This window comes from Nansenia antarctica, assembly GCF_963989245.1.
Source record: "Nansenia antarctica genome assembly, chromosome: 4".
In the NCBI taxonomy this organism is placed as follows: domain Eukaryota; kingdom Metazoa; phylum Chordata; class Actinopteri; order Argentiniformes; family Microstomatidae; genus Nansenia; species Nansenia antarctica.
The window spans coordinates 75,129,442-75,149,682 of record NC_137689.1 but is presented as its reverse complement, the minus strand read 5'-3'; the positions used below and the strand labels follow the sequence as shown (position 1 = coordinate 75,149,682).

Genomic DNA, 20,241 nt, shown 5'->3' with positions numbered 1-20,241 from the left:
AAGGAGGAGTACTTCAGGAAGAGAATCAGTGACGAGAACATGGCCAACAGAATCATCGAACATGTTGAGGGATCAAGGAGTCTCCACATCATGTGCCACATACCAGTGTTCTGTTGGGTCTCAGCCACTACTCTGGAGAGACTGTTGGGTGAAGCAGAGAGAAGAGAGATGCCCAATACTCTGACACAGATGTACACACACTTCCTGGTGTTTCAGACCGTACAGAGGAATGTGAAGTATCTTGGAGACCATGACAGAGATTCACACTGGGACAAAAAGATCATTCTGTCACTGGGAAAACTGGCCTTCAAACAGCTGGAAATGGACATCTGATCTTCTACGAGGAGGAACTAAAAGAGTGTGGCATTGACGTCGGAGAAGCAGAGTACTCAGGAGTGTGCACACAGATCTTTAGGGAGGAGAGTGGACTGCACCAAGGGAAAGTGTACTGCTTCGTGCATCTGAGTGTTCAGGAGTTTCTCGCTGCTCTGTATGTGTTCCTCACATTCAATGACAGCAATACCAATCTTATGAACACACCACCCACAATCAGAGAGACAGCAGCCATCAGCCTCTACAAGAGCGCAGTAGACAAGGCCTTGCAGAGTGAGAATGGACACCTGGACCTGTTCCTCCGCTTCCTCCTGGGCCTCTCACTGGAGTCCAATCAGAATCTCCTACGAGGCCTTCTGACACCAACAGGAAGCAGCTCACAGACCAATAAGGCAACAGTCAAGTACATCAAGAAGAAGATCCGTGAGAATCCCTCTTCAGAGAGATGCATCAACCTGTTCCACTGTCTGAATGAGCTGAATGACGATTCTCTAGAGAAGGAGGTCCAACAGTACCTGAGGTCAGATGAGGAGTCAGATGATCTCCCAGGGGCCAATCTCTCACCTGCACAGTGGTCAGCTCTGTCCTTTGTGTTGCTGACTGGTAAAGGCAACTTGGATGTATTTGACCTCAGCCGTTACTCCAGATCAGAGGAGTGTCTCCTCGGGCTACTACCAGTGTTCAGAGTCTCACGAACAGCCAAGTGAGTATCTCAATTGTTGGCTTTTATTGTTTATGAATGTCTCTGTTGACTCTGCGTTGTGTTTACTAACAATTAAAATAAGTTTCTATAACCTTAGAAAAGACGAATGAAAAGCTAATTCTCCAATTAACGATCCAACATGAATATGCGGCGGTTTGACAGAAAAGGTCCCCAATCCCCAAATGACTCCTGTCTGTTTGCCTGTCACCCTCACGCATATGAAAGAATCTGGCATTCAGACAACAACTTATAGAGTTCTCTACCAGTGGGAGTCATCATAACTTATCAGACACTAAAACTGCTAAACTGTACAGAGGTCAACGGGGGACAGAGTTTATCAACATCACATTCCTGGGTGAAAAACATGACCAACACACACCCTGTCATATGAAAAACATGACCAACGCACACCCTGTCATATGAAAAACATGACCAACACACACCCTGTCATATGAAAAACATGACCAACACACACCCTGACATATGAAAAACATGACCAACACACACCCTGTCATATGAAAAACATGACCAACACACACCCTGTCATATGAAAAACATGACCAACACACACCCTGTCAAATGAAAAACATGACCAACACACACCCTGTCATATGAAAAACATGACAACACACACCCTGTCATATGAAAAACATGACCAACACACACCCTGTCATATGAAAAACATGACCAACGCACACCCTGTCATATGAAAAACATGACCAACACACACCCTGTCATATGAAAAACATGACCAACACACACCCTGTCATATGAAAAACATGACCAACACACACCCTGTCATATGAAAAACATGACCAACACACACCCTGTCATATGAAAAACTCACACAAAGCCAGAATGTAGTTACCGTAAATCCTCTAATATTGGCGCCTTTATTTACTGAGCCGCAGAGAGCACCAGGCCTTTGTTGGAGGCAGGCTTATATTAGAGGGAGGCCTTTATTTCTTAAAATTAAACCCTCATGGACATAATCCTTCATTTCCTGACTTTTATTGTAAACCATTGCACAAAGCAAATACATTAACTTCACAGTTAAGTTATCGTAATAACGATCAGATTACCAGTAAACTGGAATACCACAGGTATTAACAAAATATAACCTAAATGTGCCCAATGCCAAATAAAAACTAAACTAAACAATTGGCAGACTGGCCAGTTTACAGCACAGTCAATAAGAATCAGATTCAGCATCAATATCAGCAAAATACGGCCCTGCATCTCTCAGTGAAAATACGCCCTGTCATCCAACACACTAATCAAAGAGGCCTACCGCTATGTAAACAGCCAGTTTACAGAATAACGACCAGATTAAACTGTTATATTAACAACATAACATCATCACATTCACAGCATAACGACCAGATTAAACTGTTATATTAACAACATAACATCATCACATTCACAGCATAACCACCAGATTAAACTGGTATATTAACAACATAACATCATCACATTCACAGCATAACCACCAGATTAAACTGGTATATTAACAACATCATCACATTCACAGCATAACCACCAGATTAAACTGTTATATTAACAACATAACATCATCACATTCACAGCATAACCACCAGATTAAACTGTTATATTAACAACATAACATCATCACATTCACAGCACATTCCCACCACCAGCTAGCCGTGCTCTTCCCTTCAGCTCAGTTTAGCTGTTTTAAGTCCATAGAACAGAACACATAGAACCATCGTACCATTACCACAGATGTCTTACTGTTACATGTTTTGTATTACTGTTATATTTTTCTATGAAGGCTGGAGAGATGTAACCTCACAAAGAGATGCTGTGAAGCGCTGGCCTCAGCTCTCAGCTCAAACACCTCCCACCTGAGAGAGCTGCACCTCAGTCACAACGATCTACAAGTCTCAGGAGTGAAGCTGCTCTCTGCTGGACTGGAGAGTCCACACTGCAAACTGGAGACACTGACGTGAGTAGACATACTGGCTAATATACACTATTTCACTTTTAATCCACATATTACATTTAGAATATCAAACAAAGTTTGCAATCAAAATAAAAACACAATCTTATGAGTTTTCACACACCCGAAGGTATTGGCAAATAAGGGAGTCCACACATGTGTTTAAATGATACAACTTAAGTTTGATTTAAGTAAATAAGCAAAATAAACTCAATAACATGTATATGAATATGGATAAGAGTCAATGGTGTGTGCCATGAGTGAATGGGTGTAGAATGCAGGGCTTAAAGTACTCCGGCACAGTGCCGGATTTCCGGCGTGGGGGAATAAATAATAAAAAAAAAATATATATATATATATATCACACGCTATTGGTTTACATCGTAATTTAAAGAGTCGTCTTCAGCAAAGAGACAGTTCCGCCTACCAATGGTATTGCTCAAGCCAACCAACGACTTCTAGCCAATCGGAGGCAGAGTAGTGGGGGCGGGCCTTAAGAAGTTTGAGTGTATTGTGAGCTTGTAGAGACGTTCGCTTTTAGCAGCCCGCTGTCTCGCTAACTTTTGTCTATTAAAATGGAAGCAAAGTTTCTCAAAACTGGCGAAGACACAGCTATATTAGAACGAAGGAGTAAAAAATAAATGGCGCTGGGCATGGATAGAGGAGAGTAGTGGTGACGGGAAGCCTTATGGGACGTGGTGCCTCAAACTGAGGGAGCCGGGTGCTTGTTTCTGTACGCCGTGCTCGAAGAGACCCCTCTACGGCAGTAGTGGGAAGAAGGTGATCGCTTGACACGCCTCAGATCCCGGTCACCAAGCATTGATTGATTGATTGAAAACTTTATTAGAAGATTTGCAGAAGTAGGTACATGAAAGTACATATTACATACAAGGTCAACTAACAGGATAAAAACCCAAGAAAGCCACTGGCTTATTTCAATTGGGGTCCTTGATTCTCAATTCATCGTTACAAGTAAGACAGACAAAAAAAAACTTGTACTATCTACAAGATAATACAGACAAATAACTAGTACTATCTACAAGATAAACATACATCCATCATGGGAAGAACAATACAACAAAGCATAAGGTATGTACAGCGGGTAGGACAGGTGGGGACATACACCACAGGTGGGGGCGGGGGACAAAACACAAAGTATGTACAGTGGGTAGTTCGGGTCTTTTAATCTGATCGGTTCGAGCACTCGCTCACACAACAACCTTGCCGGGAGCGACGGCTACAGGTACCATTTTATCTTCAATGACCGACCGTGTTTGCGAGCAAAAGATCCGAGTGTGTGCGTTTATAGACGAACATGATCTGTCTTTTACAGTGGCTCAGCCACTCGTCGATTTGTGTAAGACGCTATCACAAGATAAAAATGCACTGTCAAAGCTGTCCATTTCCAACCAGCACGCCAGCTATTTAAACACACATGGCCTTGCCCCGGAATTTAAAAAACGGCTATGTGAAAAGCTAAAAAAAGCTACATTTTCGATGAATATCGACGAAGCTACAAATCTCAACATGGACAAAATCCTCAATGTCCTTGTTCGTTTTTTTGATGATGATCTGGGCAAGGTAACGACACAACACCTAGCCAGCAGGAAACTAAACATCGCCAACTCCTCAGCCCTCATGCAGGAGCTCAAAGATATCCTGGAGTCCAATGGTCTTGACTTGTCACTTGTCATCAGTATTCTGCTTGACAACTGTGCAGTGATGAATTGAATTGAATTGAAAACCTTTATTGTCCCCAATGGGGAAATTTTGTTGTCAAACAGCTCAGTTAGGGCAGAAAACATTCAGTACAGAAAACAGAAAAACATTCAATAAAATACATAAAACAGTGCAGGCTCAATAAGTAAAAAGTTCCAAAAGTTCCATCTCCAGGTCTCCCCCACCCTGCAGGGCCTGGTTGTAGAGTCGGAGTGCAGCTGGAATAAAGGACTGTCCAAATCTTTTTGTACTTTGACGGGGGAGAACAAATCTGTGGCTGAACTTGCTCCTCATCCCTGCCAGCTCGCAGTACATCGGGTGGGAGGGATTGGCCAGCATGGCCGCCAGTTTTTTCCCCATCCTCTGTTCTGCCACCACCTCTAGGCTGTCCAGCCCGGTCCCCACCACAGAGCTGGCCTTCTTCACCAGTTTGTTTAGCTTCGCAGCATCCCTGGCACAGATGTTTCCACCCCAGCAGGCCACGGCGAAGAACAGAACGCTGGCAACCACCGACTGATAAAACATTTGCAGCAGCTTGTTGCAGACACCGAAAGACCTCAGCCTTCTCAGGAAAAACAGTCTGCTCTGCCCTTTCCTGAGAAGAGCCTCGGTGTTGTCAGTCCAGTCCAGTTTGTTATTAATTTGTACTCCCAGGTACCTGTAGGAGTCCACCCTCTCGATGAGAGGAAAGAAGACTGGACTGGAGACACAAGCAAGGAAGGAGAACCCTAACCTGCTCGACATATGTGGAGATACAGTTCACATGGTGAACAATGCCGCCAAGGCCATGATGAGCCCATTTACCTCTGAGGTGGAAGGATTCTGCAATGACATCTATTATGATATAGAAAAGCCCAAAGCCTTCACTGGACCACCCAAAGCACTCAAATCCTCCACTGCACCACCTAAAGCTTTCTTTGGACCACCCAAAGCACTAAAATCCTCCACTGCACCACCTAAAGCCTTCACTGGACCACCCAAAGCACTCAAACCCTCCACTGCACCACCCACTGCCTCCACTGCACCACCCACTGCCTCCACTGCACCACTCAAAGCGTCCTCTGTCTCCCCTGGAACACTTAATGCCTTGAAAAGGAGTGTCTCTGAGAAATTGCAGGGCTTTGTTTATGACCCAAAAAGAAGGAGATTATAAGTGATAGTGGCTTAAGTAATCAGTTTGTTCTTTTAAAGACATGTATATATTTTATTCTGTGTTGTTATAGTGAGATTTGTTGTTTACAAGGAAAACATGCACTCTGTATTGTTATAGTGAGATTTGTTGTTTACAAGGAAAACATGCACTTTTTGTTTTCCCATGTCAGTGCAATTTATTTTGAATTCTTATGCAAAACATTTGATGGGCTTTATCACAACCTACCTCATCCGTTATTTTTGTATTGACTGATGCACTTTATTTATTTATTTTTGATATTTTATTTATGCATTTTCAATTTACAGGGATAGACAAGATGCACTTTATTTTTGACACTCTAAAAAAAGCATTTATGTGCACTGTCTATAACAGATTCTGTTTGTTAGAGGAAATAATAAATGAACATTTGAAGAGTCAGAAGTGTTCTCTTTGTTGTGTTAACAATAGTGAGATTTGGTGAGATCACTATGGAATATTAAATCATCAATCTTTGCTCACTACATAGCCTTTCTTACCTTCAGGTGTGCATGACCTACAGGTTATCAACTGTGAAATTATATCTGTTCTCATATCGGTTATCGGCCACGAGAAGCGGGTAAACATCGGTATCGGTATCAGTTGGAAAAAAATGCATATCGTGCATCCCTAGACATATATGTTGTATTGACTATTAAATAGTATTAATGCATTTAAACATTGAGACAAGAAGCTGTCTTCTGTACCCGCTCTCCCAATATCTCAAACTGTGACCCCCCCTCCCCAAGAAAAAGTTTCAGGCACAGGATTATTTCCCACTTTAAGCCCTGAGAATGTATGTTGTATGTGTAGAGGGTGTATGGATGTACGTAGTGTAAAACTAAGGCCCCAAAACTTGGTACCATGAGACCTTACCACAACCCTAACTGAACCAAAGCAAAAGAAAGGAAGAGAGAGTGAGCTGGACACACCCACAATATATATATCCTCAGCTCCCCAAACCCAGGTGACCCTATTTAGCCTGACGACCTACCCACTCTGCCAAGACTCCCACAGGAACCAGCAACAGCCAATAGGGAGGCAGAGTGGGAGGCGTCACAGAGTATAAACTCATATAAATAAACAATGAAATATCCATATGCACAACCATATTCATTTTTGCAATCATTTGTCTTCTTTCAATGTAAAAGTAGGTTACTCTTAATGATACCTTACAGAACTTGAATTTTATTGAAATTAATTCTTTACCTCAAACTTTTGCTTGAGTGTTGTGTGTATGGTCAAATGAAATGCTTGCTACGAGCTACCTGTCAACCTGTCAACCTCTCAACCTGTCAACCTCTCAACAGCACAGTGAAATATCAAGGAGAAGAAGTACAAATAAATAATAACAACTACACAATAGGCAGTAGGGCACAGTAAAAGTACCACGTCAATAACAATTCAATTATCATAACAAGTAAATTAAGTAATCATTATAATAATAATACATTTCTTGTCTCCGTAAAACAAACAATATTTAGTTTTAGGTGTCTCTTTATGACCAACGAGATCATTTCTGGGCATTATTATATATATAATTATATTCCTGACTATTTCCCTTTTAGCTCAGGATCACCCCCAGAGGCAAAGTCCTCCATCATGTAACTTTAACTGTTTTTGATCCAACCACATCATTTCCTGAAGCGTAGCGTTAGTTCAGACGGGGTTAAGTCAGAGGGTGCAGCTGTCTGTCAGGTGACCAGAGGACAGCCAGCGATCGTACCTCTAGTGACACATGTTAGTGTTGACTACTCATATGGAGAAGCAATGTAAAGGACATTGTTAACAGAAGAAACAAGGTCCAGGCCTGACCTCACTGATTACAATCTTTTATCAGGATTGTAATTATTACTGTAGGCTACACTGAACTGTTATGGACTTACTGCATCATTTTATTGAATTCTTATTCAGGCTGAGGAGTTGTGGCTTCACAGACAGATGCTGTGAAGCGCTGGCCTCAGCTCTCAACTCAAACTCCTCCCACCTGAGAGAGCTGGACCTCAGTGACAACAATCTACATGACAGGGGGGTGAAGCTGCTCTCTGCTGGACTGGAGAGTCCACACTGCAAACTGGAGACACTGAGGTGAGTAGACATACTGGCTAATATACACTATTTCACTTTTAATACACATATTACATTTAGAATATCTAGCAAAGTTTGCAATCAAAATATAAACACAATCGTATGAGTATAAACTCATATAAATAAACAATGAAATATCCAGATGCACAACCATATTCATTTTTGCAATCATTTTTCTTCTTTCAATGTAAAAGTAGGTTACTCTTAATGATACATTACAGAACTTGAATTTTATTGAAATTAATTCTTTACCTCAAACTTTTGCTTGAGTGTTGTGTGTATGGTCAAATGAAATGCTGCTACGAGCTACCTGTCAACCTCTCAACCTCTCAACCTGTCAACCTCTCAACCTCTCAACAGCACAGTGAAATATCAAGGAGAAGAAATACTAATAAATAATAACAACTACACAATAGGCAGTAGGGCACAGTAAAAGTACCAAGTCAATAACAATTAAATTATCATAACAAGTTAATAAAGTAATCATTATAATAATAATACATTTCTTGTCTCCGTAAAACAAACAATAAAACAAACAATATCTGTCTCTTTCTGACCAATGAGGTCATTTCTGGGCATTATTATATATATATAATTATATATACTCAGGAGGACACCTAGATGCTACATCCCCCCTCGCAAACCTTCCAATCTCATCTACCCACCTTTTTCTACTGACCATGACTTTATCGCCGCAGGCGGTCTCTGGAACTGCCAGTCGGCGGTCCGGAAAGCTGAGGCTATCTCAGCTTATGCATCTCTTATGGCCCTCAATTTCCTTGCTCTCACTGAGACCTGGATCACATCAGAAAACACAGCTACACCAGCAGCCCTCTCTGGTGCCTACTCCTTTTCTCATTCCCCTAGACCCTCTGGTCGAGGGGGAGGCACAGGACTCCTCATCTCGCCCAAGTGGTCACATACTGTCCTTCCCCTGGCACACTTGTCTACATCCTCCTTTGAATTTCATGCTGCTTTTGTCTCCTCCCCGGTCAAACTCCACATTGTCGTCATCTATCGCCCCCCAGGCCAGCTTGGTGACTTCCTAGGCGAGATGGATGGCCTTCTCAGCTCCTTCCCTGATGATGGCACTCCGCTCGTACTATTAGGTGACTTCAATTTCCAATCTGAGAAGCTTCTCTCATCTGGAGTACTTGACCTTCTCCTCTCCTTCGGCCTTACCCTGTCCCCCTCTCCTCCGACTCATAAGGCAGGCAATCAGCTCGACCTTGTCTTCACCAGATCTTCCCACACTTCCAACCCCTCTTCCAGTTTTTGATCACCACTTTATATCCTTCTCCCTTCCCCTCAAAACTTCCTCTTCCCTCTCAGCCTCCAACCACTTAAGACCCTCTCGTCGTAACCTACGTACCCTGTCCCCCATCACCCTCTCTTCTTCTGTCCTATCCTCCCTACCCTCTGTCGAATCCTTCTCCCTTCTATCCACTGATGCGGCATCCTCAACCCTCCTGTCCGCTCTCACCTCATCATTCGACACCCTCTGTCCACTAACCTTGAAGCCAGCTCGATCCTCTCCTCGAGCTCCCTGGCTCTCTGAAACGCTACATGCTTGTAGACTAGAGCTCAGAGCAGCTGAGAGGAAATGGAGAAAAACTGGCCTTTCTGATGACCTTAACCTCTATCACTCTCTCCTTGCCAACTACGTCTCCTCGGCATCAGCTGCTAAAACATCCTACTATCACTCAAAAATACATTCTTCTGCCTCTAATCCTAGAAAACTGTTCTCCACTTTCTCTTCACTCCTTAATCCACCTCCTCCCCCTCCTCCTTCCACCCTGTCCGCCGATGACTTTGTCACCTACTTTGAAAAAAAGGTGGACGACATCAGCAGCACCTTTCCCCCCCCACCTCTCCCTCCTCCCACTAACAATGCTAACACCCCTTCCAAACTCTCTCCTCGACACTCGGTCTCTGGATTGTCATCTTTTTCCCCCCTCTCCCCCGATGAGATTCTCACACTTATCACATCAAAGCGGGCAACCACATGCCCTCTTGACCCCATCCCCTCCCCCCTTCTCCAATCCATTTCCGCCGACATCCTTCCCTACCTTACCACCCTAATCAACTCCTCCCTATCCACTGGATCTGTCCCAGCGGCCTTCAAAATAGCCAGAGTCAAGCCTCTCCTCAAGAAACATACCCTTGACCCATCATCTGTCCACAATTACAGACCGGTATCCCTTCTCTCCTTCCCTTCCAAAACCCTTGAACGCGCGGCATCTAAACAACTGACTGACTATCTCCGGAAGATGGATCACTTAGACCCCCACCAATCCGGCTTCAAGGCTGGGCATTCCACTGAGACTGCGCTCCTTGCTGTCACGGAAGCCCTCCACTCTGCCCAAGCTTCCTCCCTCTCCTCTGTTCTCATTCTCCTTGACCTGTCTGCTGCCTTCGACACAGTCAATCACCAGATCCTTCTCTCCACCCTCTCAGACCTGGGCATCTCTGGCACCGCACACTCCTGGTTTTCTTCCTACCTGGCGGGCCGCTCCTACCAGGTGACCTGGAGAGAATCGCTATCTTCTCCACGAACCCTCTCCACTGGAGTTCCCCAGGGTTCCGTCCTAGGGCCCCTACTCTTCTCCCTCTACACCAAGTCTCTTGGCTCGGTAATCTCTTCACATGGGCTCTCCTACCACAGCTACGCAGACGACACTCAACTCTTCCTGTCCTTCCCCCCGTCTGATGTACACGTGGCAACCCGTATCTCAGCATGTCTCGCTGACATTTCAACTTGGATGGCTGACCACCATCTCAAGCTCAATCTTAACAAGACCGAGCTCCTCTTCATCCCCGGGAAAGCCTGCCCTCTCCAAGACTTCTCCATCACAGTGGAGAACTCTACTGTAACCCCCTCCCTGACAGCCAAGAACCTTGGAGTGATCCTGGATAACCGACTATCCTGTGCGGAGAACATTGCAGCAACGGCTCGCTCCTGCAGATTCCTCCTCTACAACATCAGAAGGATACGACCATTCCTTACCAGAGAGGCAGCGCAACTCTTGACCCAGGCACTGGTCATCTCCCGCCTGGATTACTGCAATGTACTCCTGGCTGGGCTCCCCGCTTCAGCCATTAGACCTCTGTGTCTAGAGCTCATCCAGCATGCTAGAGCTCATCCAGAATGCTGCTGCCCGGCTGGTATTCAACCTCCCCAAATACTCGCATGTCACCCCTCTCCTTCGCACCCTGCACTGGCTCCCGATAGCAGCTCGCATCAGATTCAAGACCCTGGTGCTTGCATACCAGGCTGCTAAAGGGACAGCCCCTGCCTACCTGAAGGAAATGGTAACCCCCCAAACCCCTGCCCGCTCACTCCGCTCCTCCACCTCGGCTGGCCGACTGGCCCCACCTCCTCCACACAGCAGTCGGGCTGCCCGATCACGTCTCTTCACAACACTGGCTCCCCGCTGGTGGAATGAGCTCCCCACGGCTGTCAGAACGGCAGAGTCACTACCCATCTTCCGTCGTAGACTGAAGACCCATCTCTTCAGGTTACATCTTAACTGCTCCTCCTGAGACATCTTCTGACCCTCACCACTACGTCTCCTAAAGACACCCGCTTTCCCCTCTACTGTGTCCCTAAGAACTTCTATTGCCCCCCTTCTACTGTTTCTCAGTTTCTCCAGTAATAAAAAAATAAAAAAAGTTTTAGTAGAAGGCGATAATAGGGAGAAGGTTTTTCCTTCTATCAGTGGCCCCGGGCCCGAGCTAGAGTACTCTTCCTGCAACGAATGGTGGACTGCTGATTCACATGCTTAGGATTCAAATGTATTGATTGTAAGTCGCTTTGGAATAAGGCGTCTGCTAAATGCCAAAAATGTAAATGTAAATGTAAATGTATATATTATATTCCTGACTATTTCCCTTTTAGCTCAGGATCACCCCCAGAGGCAAAGTCCTCCATCATGTAACTTTAACTGTTTTTGATCCAACCACATCATTTCCTGAAGCGTAGCGTTAGTTCAGACAGGGTTAAGTCAGAGGGTGCAGCTGTCTGTCAGGTGACCAGAGGACAGCCAGCGATCGTACCTCCAGTGACACATGTTAGTGTTGACTACTCATATGGAGAAGCAATGTAAAGGACATTGTTAAGAGAAGAAACAAGGTCCAGGCCTGACCTCACTGATTACAATCTTTTATCAGTATTGTAATTATTACTGTAGGCTACACTGAACTGTTATGGACTTACTGCATCATTTTATTTAATTCTTATTCAGGCTGGTTGGATGTGACCTCACAGAGAGATGCTGTGAAGTGCTGGCCTCAGCTCTCAGCTCAAACTCCTCACACCTGAGAGAGCTGCACCTCAGTGACAACAATCTACAAGACTCAGGAGTGAAGCTGCTCTCTGCTGGACTGGAGAGTCCACACTGCAAACTGGAGACACTGGGGTGAGTAGACATACTGGCTAATATACACTATTTCACTTTTAATACACATATTACATTTAGAATATCTAACAAAGTTTGCAATCAAATCAAAATGTTATGAATATAAACTCATAGTAATAAACAAGGACATATCCACTGTTAAGAGAGACATTGAGGTAGGTCATAACCTTTTTGTCTTCTTTCAATGTAAAAGTACGTTACTCTTAATGATACACTACAGAACTGGAATTTTATTGAAATTAATTGTTTACCTCAAACTTTTGCTTGAGTTTTGAGTGTAAGGTCAAATCTTACCTGTCAACAGCACAGTGAAATATCAAGAAGAAATACTAATACATAATAACAACTACACAATAGGGCACAGTAAAAAAGTACCAAGTCAATAACAATTCAATTATCATAACAGGTCAATAAAGTTATCATGGTTATCAATCTCTACGATATAATATCAATACATTTCTTGCCTAGTGTCCCTTTTTGACCAATGAGATCATTTCTGGTCATTTTTTCAGACTATTTATAGAACCCCTTTTAGCTCAAGAGCACCCCCAGAGGCAGAATCCTCCATCATGTAACTTTAACTGTGTTTGATTCTGACGTGTCATGTCCTGGAGCATGGTGTTGGTTCAGACGGAGCGCTCTCAGTCAAACGCTGCAGCTGTCTGTCAGGTGACAGGACAGCTGGATCACACTGCTGCCAACACACCATCACATGTTCAAGGAACACCACCCTCCACCAAACACACCCACCCTCCACCCTCCACCAAACACACCCACCCTCCACCCTCCACCAAACACACCCACCCTCCACCAAACACACCCACCCTCCACCCTCCACCAAACACACCCACCCTCCACCAAACACACCCACCCTCCACCAAACACACCCACCCTCCACCCTCCACCAAACACACCCACCCTCCACCAAACACACCCACTTTCCACCAAACACACCCACCCTCCACCCTCCACCAAACACACCCACCCTCCACCAAACACACCCACCCTCCACCAAACACACCCACCCTCCACCAAACACACCCACCCTCCACCCTCCACCAAACACACCCACCCTCCACCCTCCACACCCACCCTCCACCCTCCACCAAACACACCCACCCTCCACCCTCCACACCCACCCTCCACCAAACACACCCACCCTCCACCCTCCACCAAACACACCCACCCTCCACCAAACACACCATCACATGCTCCAACACATCATTCAACTGTTGTGACTTACCTCCACCCCCAGCCTCCACCCTCCACCCTGACCTCACTGATTACAATCTTTTATCAGTATTGTAATTATTACTGTAGGCTACACTGAACTGTTATGGACTTAGTGCATCATTTTATTGAATTCTTATTCAGGCTGGTTGGATGTGACCTCACAGAGAGATGCTGTGAAGCGCTGGCCTCAGCTCTCAGCTCAAACTCCTCCCACCTGAGAGAGCTGCACCTCAGTAACAACAATCTACAAGACTCAGGAGTGAAGCTGCTCTCTGCTGGACTGGAGAGTCCACACTGCAAACTGGAGACACTGGGGTGAGTAGACATACTGGGTAATATACACTATTTCACTTTTAATACACATATTACATTTTGAATATCTAATGAAGTTTGAAATCAAAATCTCCATTGAATCTCCAATGACATATCCATTGTTAAAAGACATTTAGATAAATGCCATTATCCTCCACAGCATTCATCAGTTGTAACTTTTGTGTGGTCATACAACCCAGCCTCCACCCACCACCCCCAGCCTCCACCCTCCACCAACCCCATCCTCCACCCTCCACCCCCAGCCTCCACCCCCAGCCTCCACCCTCCACCAACCCCACCCTCCACCCTCCACCAACCCCAGCCTCCACCCACCACCCCCAGCCTCCACCCTCCACCCACCACCCCCAGCCTCCACCACCCCACCCTCCACCACCCCCAGCCTCCACCACCCCCAGCCTCCACCAACCCCAGCCTCCACCCTCCTCCTCCCCCAGCCTCCACCCCCAGCCTCCACCACCCCCAGCCTCCACCCCAGCCTCCACCCTCCTCCACCCCCAGCCTCCACCACCCCCAGCCTCCACCCTCCTCCACCCCCAGCCTCCACCCTCCCCATCCCCTGACAGAGGACATAGAAATGGAACATAGCAGCTTCCCTCCTATGGATACTTTTTATAAATGGTCAAAATGCTTGATGATGAATTAAACAGTAGGTCACGTGGCACCTGTCTAACACAGGTGAACAAACATGATTAAATGATCCATACAGACAGATATCATCACCAGAGAAACTTTACACAACTTCAGTAACCAGTGAACATTTCAATTATTCAATGATCATGTTTTACTAGGCTCAGCAGATGTGGTCTTACAGTGGAGAGCCGTGGTACATTGGCCTCCGCCTTCAACTCAAACACCCACCTGAGAGACCTGGACCTGAGAGGCAATGACCCATTCTATCCTGCTGAAGTAGACAGACTCAGGTAAATACTGAAGGTTGTTGGGTTCTCTGTCTTGTTGGGTAACCTCTTCATCATGCAAATGTCATGTTTCTTTTTTGTGTTACAGCGAGGACCACAGTGGTGACTCATTGACATGTCGTCTCAGGAGACGTAAGTTTGGATGTTTGAGGAGAAACATCAGATGCATAGGCATAGATGCATAGTGCTTATACCATGACTTGTTGTATATTTTTAGAGCATTCACTCTCTCACTGAAATATGAAAAGCTAGCCAGCCAGACATATTTTGTGTGAACTAACACTAACTTGAATGGTCTTCCTCATCAGATGCCTGTGAGCTCACACTGGACCCAAACACAGCACACAGACGCCTCTCTCTGTCTGAGGACAACAGAAAGGTGACATGGGAGGGAGAGCAGCGGTATCCTGATCACCCAGAGAGGTTTGACCACCAGCCACAGGTGCTGTGTAGAGAGGGTCTGACTGGCCGCTGTTACTGGGAGGTAGAGAGGAGTAGGTACGCTGGTATAGGAGTGGCTTATAAAGGAATCACCAGGAAAGGAGAGGGTGAAGACTCTGAGCTGGGACACAATGACAAATCCTGGAGCCTGGAGTACTCAGATGTTTATTACATCATCAGGAACAATGATATTAGAATCCGTCTACCTGCACCCTGGTCCAGCAGAGTAGGAGTGTATCTGGACTGGCCGGCCGGCACTCTGTCCTTCTACAGCGTCTCCTCTGACACACTGACCCTCCTGTTCACACTCACAACCACCTTCACTGAGCCCCTCTACCCAGGGTTTAGGACGTGGGGGGACTCTGTGTCTCTGTGCAGAGTAGAGGAGAAGCCTACACACACACACACACACTTACTTTGAGATAGAGGTACGCTAGAGGTACGGTCAGATTCGGCTCGACGCGCTGATGTGGATAGAGGTAACGAACTCACACACACACTCACACACACACACATAGAGTGGGGTAGTGGTGGTCTAGTGGATAGTGAGTTGGACTTGTGATCGGAAGGTTGTGAGTTCAAATCCCGCCTGAAGCCACACCACTACTAGTGTGCCCTTGGGAAAGGCACTTAGCCCTCAGTTACTCCAGGGGGAATGTCCCTGTAATTCGTAATTGTAAGTCGCTTTGGATAAAAGCGTCTGCTAAATGGCAAAATTATTTATTAATTTATTAAATTACACACACACACACACACACACACACACACACACACACACACACACACACTAATAGCCTGAGTGTGTGTGTGAGTGTGTGTGTGAGTTCTATACCTCTATCCACATCAGCGCGTCGAGCCGAATCCGACCGTACACAAACCGGACCTCTAGGAGAATGTAAGTGTGCGCGTGTGTGTACCTGATGCACACCTGCCACTGACTCCCATTCATTCTCTATGGAGAGAGGTTCATTAGCTCACCACATCCACACCCAAGGTCCCACACACACCAGATTTGAACCCCCCCTCCCCAGGAGGCCTCTGGTGAGAGGGTAGCAAGGGCTTATATGTCATATTGTACCTGTCATATTGTATCTGTCATATTGTATCTGTCATATTGTACCTGTCATATTGTATCTGTCATATTGTACCTGTCATATTGTATCTGTCATATTGTACCTGTCATATTGTATCTGTCATATTGTACCTGTCATATTGTATCTGTCATATTTAGTTTCTATTGCACATCTTGTGTTTCTATGCAATACAAATCAAGTGGATCAAATGTAAACACGTCATCTCTTTCCAAAATAAAGGTGATTTATTTGTACAAAGCTCCTGGTACAGTATTATATGGCAGAGAGGACAGATAAGTGCTTCAAACAGAGTGTACACTACCTAGGGTGGTTAGTTCTATTGTACTTGAACAGAGTGTACACTACTTAGGGTGGTTAGTTCTACTGTACTTGAACAGAGTGTACACTACTTAGGGCGGTCAGTTCTACTGTACTTTTCAACACAACAGCTGTTTCTATACTTTAGAAAGCAGAGGAACCCGTTTCCATTAGCAGAGCGAACCACTAAGTCACAAACAACCATGTTAACAAACTAAACCATCCAGGTCATCTTTACCCTCCCCAACACACACACACACACACACACACACACACACACACACACACACACGTCCCTGGCTGTCTGACTGGCTACGTCTGAGTCATGTTGTGACTGAACACCGCTAGGACAAGTTTAGCATTTGGGAGCAGAAACCTCCAGTAAGAACTAATGTGACACAGTCTGATCATCTGGTCCTCATGTCAGCAACCAATCAAAATGTTCTGACTATACTATACATTGTTACCTAGTTAACTAAAACACTACTTTACATTGTGACCTAGTTAACTAGAACACTACTTTACATTGTTACCTAGTTAACTACAACACTACTTTATATTGTTACCTAGTTAACTAGAACACTACTTTACATTGTTACCTAGTTAACTACAACACTACTTTACATTGTTACCTAGTTAACTAGAACACTACTTTACATTGTTACCTAGTTAACTACAACACTACTTTACATTGTTACCTAGTTAACTAGAACACTACTTTACATTGTTAGCAGGCTCACAAAACAAGCTGTGCTAGTTGACTAGCGATGTGTCGTTGATTGATTGATTGATTGATTGATTGAAAACTTTATTAGAAGGTTTGCAGAAGTAGGTACATGAAAGTACATATTACATACAAGGTCAACTAAAAGGATAAAACCCAAGAAAGCCACTGGCTTATTTCAATTGGGGTCCTTGATTTTCAATTCATCGTTACATGTAAGACAGACATAAGAAAAGAACTAGTACTATCTACAAGATAATACAGACAAATAACTATTACTATCTACAAGATAAACGTACATCCATCATGGGAAGAACAATACAACAAAACATAAGGTATGTACAGCGGGTAGGACAGGTGGGGACATACACCACAGGTGGGGGCGGGGGACAAAACACAAAGTATGTACAGTGGGTAGTTCGGGTCTTTTAATCTGATTTTTGTTTTAGAGGGTCCAGTTACGGATTGCAGCCTCCTGTAAATGTTTTTTGAGAGTGGTTTTGAAGGTGGGCAGTGTTTTGCACTCCTTTAAGATTATAGGAAGGGCGTTCCACATCTTTACTGCATAGTTTGCAAACGAGTTTAACCCCTTGTTTGTGGTGCAACGCGGTTGAACGTGGTTCGTGGAGCTTCCTCTGGTGTTGTATGTGTGGACGTTGTTCACTTTTTGGAAGTATGTTGACAGGTACTTGGGTGTCTTTGTGGTGTAGCGTATCTTGAAGACCAGGCCCAGTGCAAGCTGCTGCACTCTGTCAACTACTCGTAGCCAATCAAGGCTCAAAAAATGAGCAGCGGTTATATGTGTCCTAGGGTTGAGGCCTAGCAGAAGCCTAACCAGTTTATTTTGGGCTGTCTGGAGTCTTGTTTTATGGGCCTTTGTGGTTCTATAGTACCATGATGTTACGGCATAGTCGAAGTGACATTGAATGAGAGCTCCTGATAGGGTCCTCAGTGTGTTTTTACTGACAAGTGAGGATATCCTGTACAAGAATCTAGTTCTATGGTTCACTTTTTTGATTACTTTTGCTGCCATTTTATCTCCGGAAAGATTTGCCTCTAAGATGGAGCCCAGGTATGTAATATCCTCTTTTCTTGTGATATTAATGTTACCCACTTTTATTTTAAAATTTTCAGCCTTTCTGAGTTTAGATGGGGATCCGTATAGGATGGTTTCAGTTTTACCTAGGTGTATTGATAGTTTATTGTCAGCTAGCCAGATGCAGATTCTACTCAGTTCAGTGCTTAGCGCTTTTTCCACCTGCAATATGTCCCTGTCAGAGACCAGCAGAGCCGAGTCATCCGCGAACAGGAACAAATTGCAATTACATGCTGATGACATGTCATTCACATATATTAGGAACAGTAAAGGTCCCAATATGCTTCCTTGTGGAACGCCGCAGGTCACTGGGAGGGGGGGGGACAGTGTTCCGTTCACACTAACCACCTGTTCCCTCCCCTCTAAGTAGGATTGCATCCAGCTCACCGATGTTCTATCGAACCCAATTGCTTTCAGTTTATCTAACAATATGTGGTGATCTACTGTGTCGAAGGCCTTCTGGAGGTCCAGCATGACCATGCCGCAGTACTTGCCCGAGTCCACCTCATGGTTGATGTGGTCGTTCAAATAGAGAAGGCATGTGTCAGTGGAATGGGATGTTCTGAATCCTGATTGAAATTCATACATCAGATTTTTTTCGGTAAGGTACCTATCAACCTGTTCATAAACTATTTTTTCCATAAGTTTCGAGATGGAATTAAGAATAGAAACAGGTCGGTAGTTGCCTGGGTCTAATTTGCTTCCTTTTTTATACAGTGGGGTTACCCTTGCTATTTTAAAGTCAAGGGGGACGTGTCCCTGTTTGATGGAGAGGTTTATTATGTGGGTGATGATTGGGGTAATGGAGGCAGCTGAGTCTTTTAGAAATCTGGCTGGAATATTGTCATGGCCCGTGGCCTTTTCTGAGTGTAGAGCGCCTAGCTTTTTAAACACCTCATCGTTTGACACCATGGAGAGTTTAAAATCATCATTGCGTACACCCAGTTTATTGTAGAACGCACGGATGTGCTCTACACCATAACGCCCTGAGTGGGGTGGTAGATTGTTAACTAATTTAGTGGCTATGGTTGTAAAGAAAGTGTTTAAGCACTTAGCCACATCCAGCTTGTCTGTAAGGAGAGAATCACCAGATTTTATGCTGATGTTTGTAGACCTGGTTTTGAGTTTTTGACTGCAACCTAGTTGGCTATTAAGTAGCTTCCAAAGGTCACGTGGTTTGTTTAAGTTTTCTTCGATTTTGTTATCGAGGTATTCTTTCTTAGCAGATTTGGTCATGGTAATTACCTGATTGCATAGTTTGTTGCATTGTTTTTTAATTTTCTCAAAGTGGGTTTTGTGATCTTCGTTTAAGTGTTTCACTAATTTTGATTTGCATTTTTGAACTTCAGAGCATTTTAGGTCTCTGACTTTCATAGCATTTAGAATGTCCGAATTAATCCATGGTTCCGATCGGGCTTTAACCCTGGTGGTTCTCATGGGGGCTATACTGTCAATAATATTTAGGAATTTGGTTTTGAAACCTAGCCATGCCTCTTCAACCTGTGTGCATTTTAGTTCATCTAACCAGTCTTGATTCTCCAGTTTATGGTTTAAGGCCTCACTAGAATAGGATTTAAGGGATCTAGTGGTTACAGTTTTATGACCGCCAGCCTTGGGTTTATGTTTTTTACGAGTGCAAAAGATCATGTAATGATCACTTAGCCCACATACAATAACCCCACTCTTGGAGATTTTGGACTCATCCGATGTTAGAATG

At 44.6% G+C, this 20,241-nt stretch overlaps 1 pseudogene across 1 annotated transcript in view; it reads left to right on the top strand.

The window, feature by feature from the left end:
• LOC308155192 (NACHT, LRR and PYD domains-containing protein 3-like) overlaps window positions 1–16,774 on the top strand; it is a 33,643-nt pseudogene extending 16,869 nt beyond the window's left edge. The window contains exons 10-16 of the transcript XR_013938023.1: window positions 1–1,036; window positions 2,829–3,002; window positions 7,798–7,971; window positions 13,764–13,937; window positions 14,744–14,875; window positions 14,961–15,004; window positions 15,181–16,774. The exon at window positions 1–1,036 is cut by the window's left edge and continues 743 nt beyond it. The product of XR_013938023.1 is annotated as an NACHT, LRR and PYD domains-containing protein 3-like (transcript). The remainder of the gene's footprint in view (window positions 1,037–2,828; window positions 3,003–7,797; window positions 7,972–13,763; window positions 13,938–14,743; window positions 14,876–14,960; window positions 15,005–15,180) is intronic.
• Window positions 16,775–20,241: the final 3,467 nt, after the last annotated feature.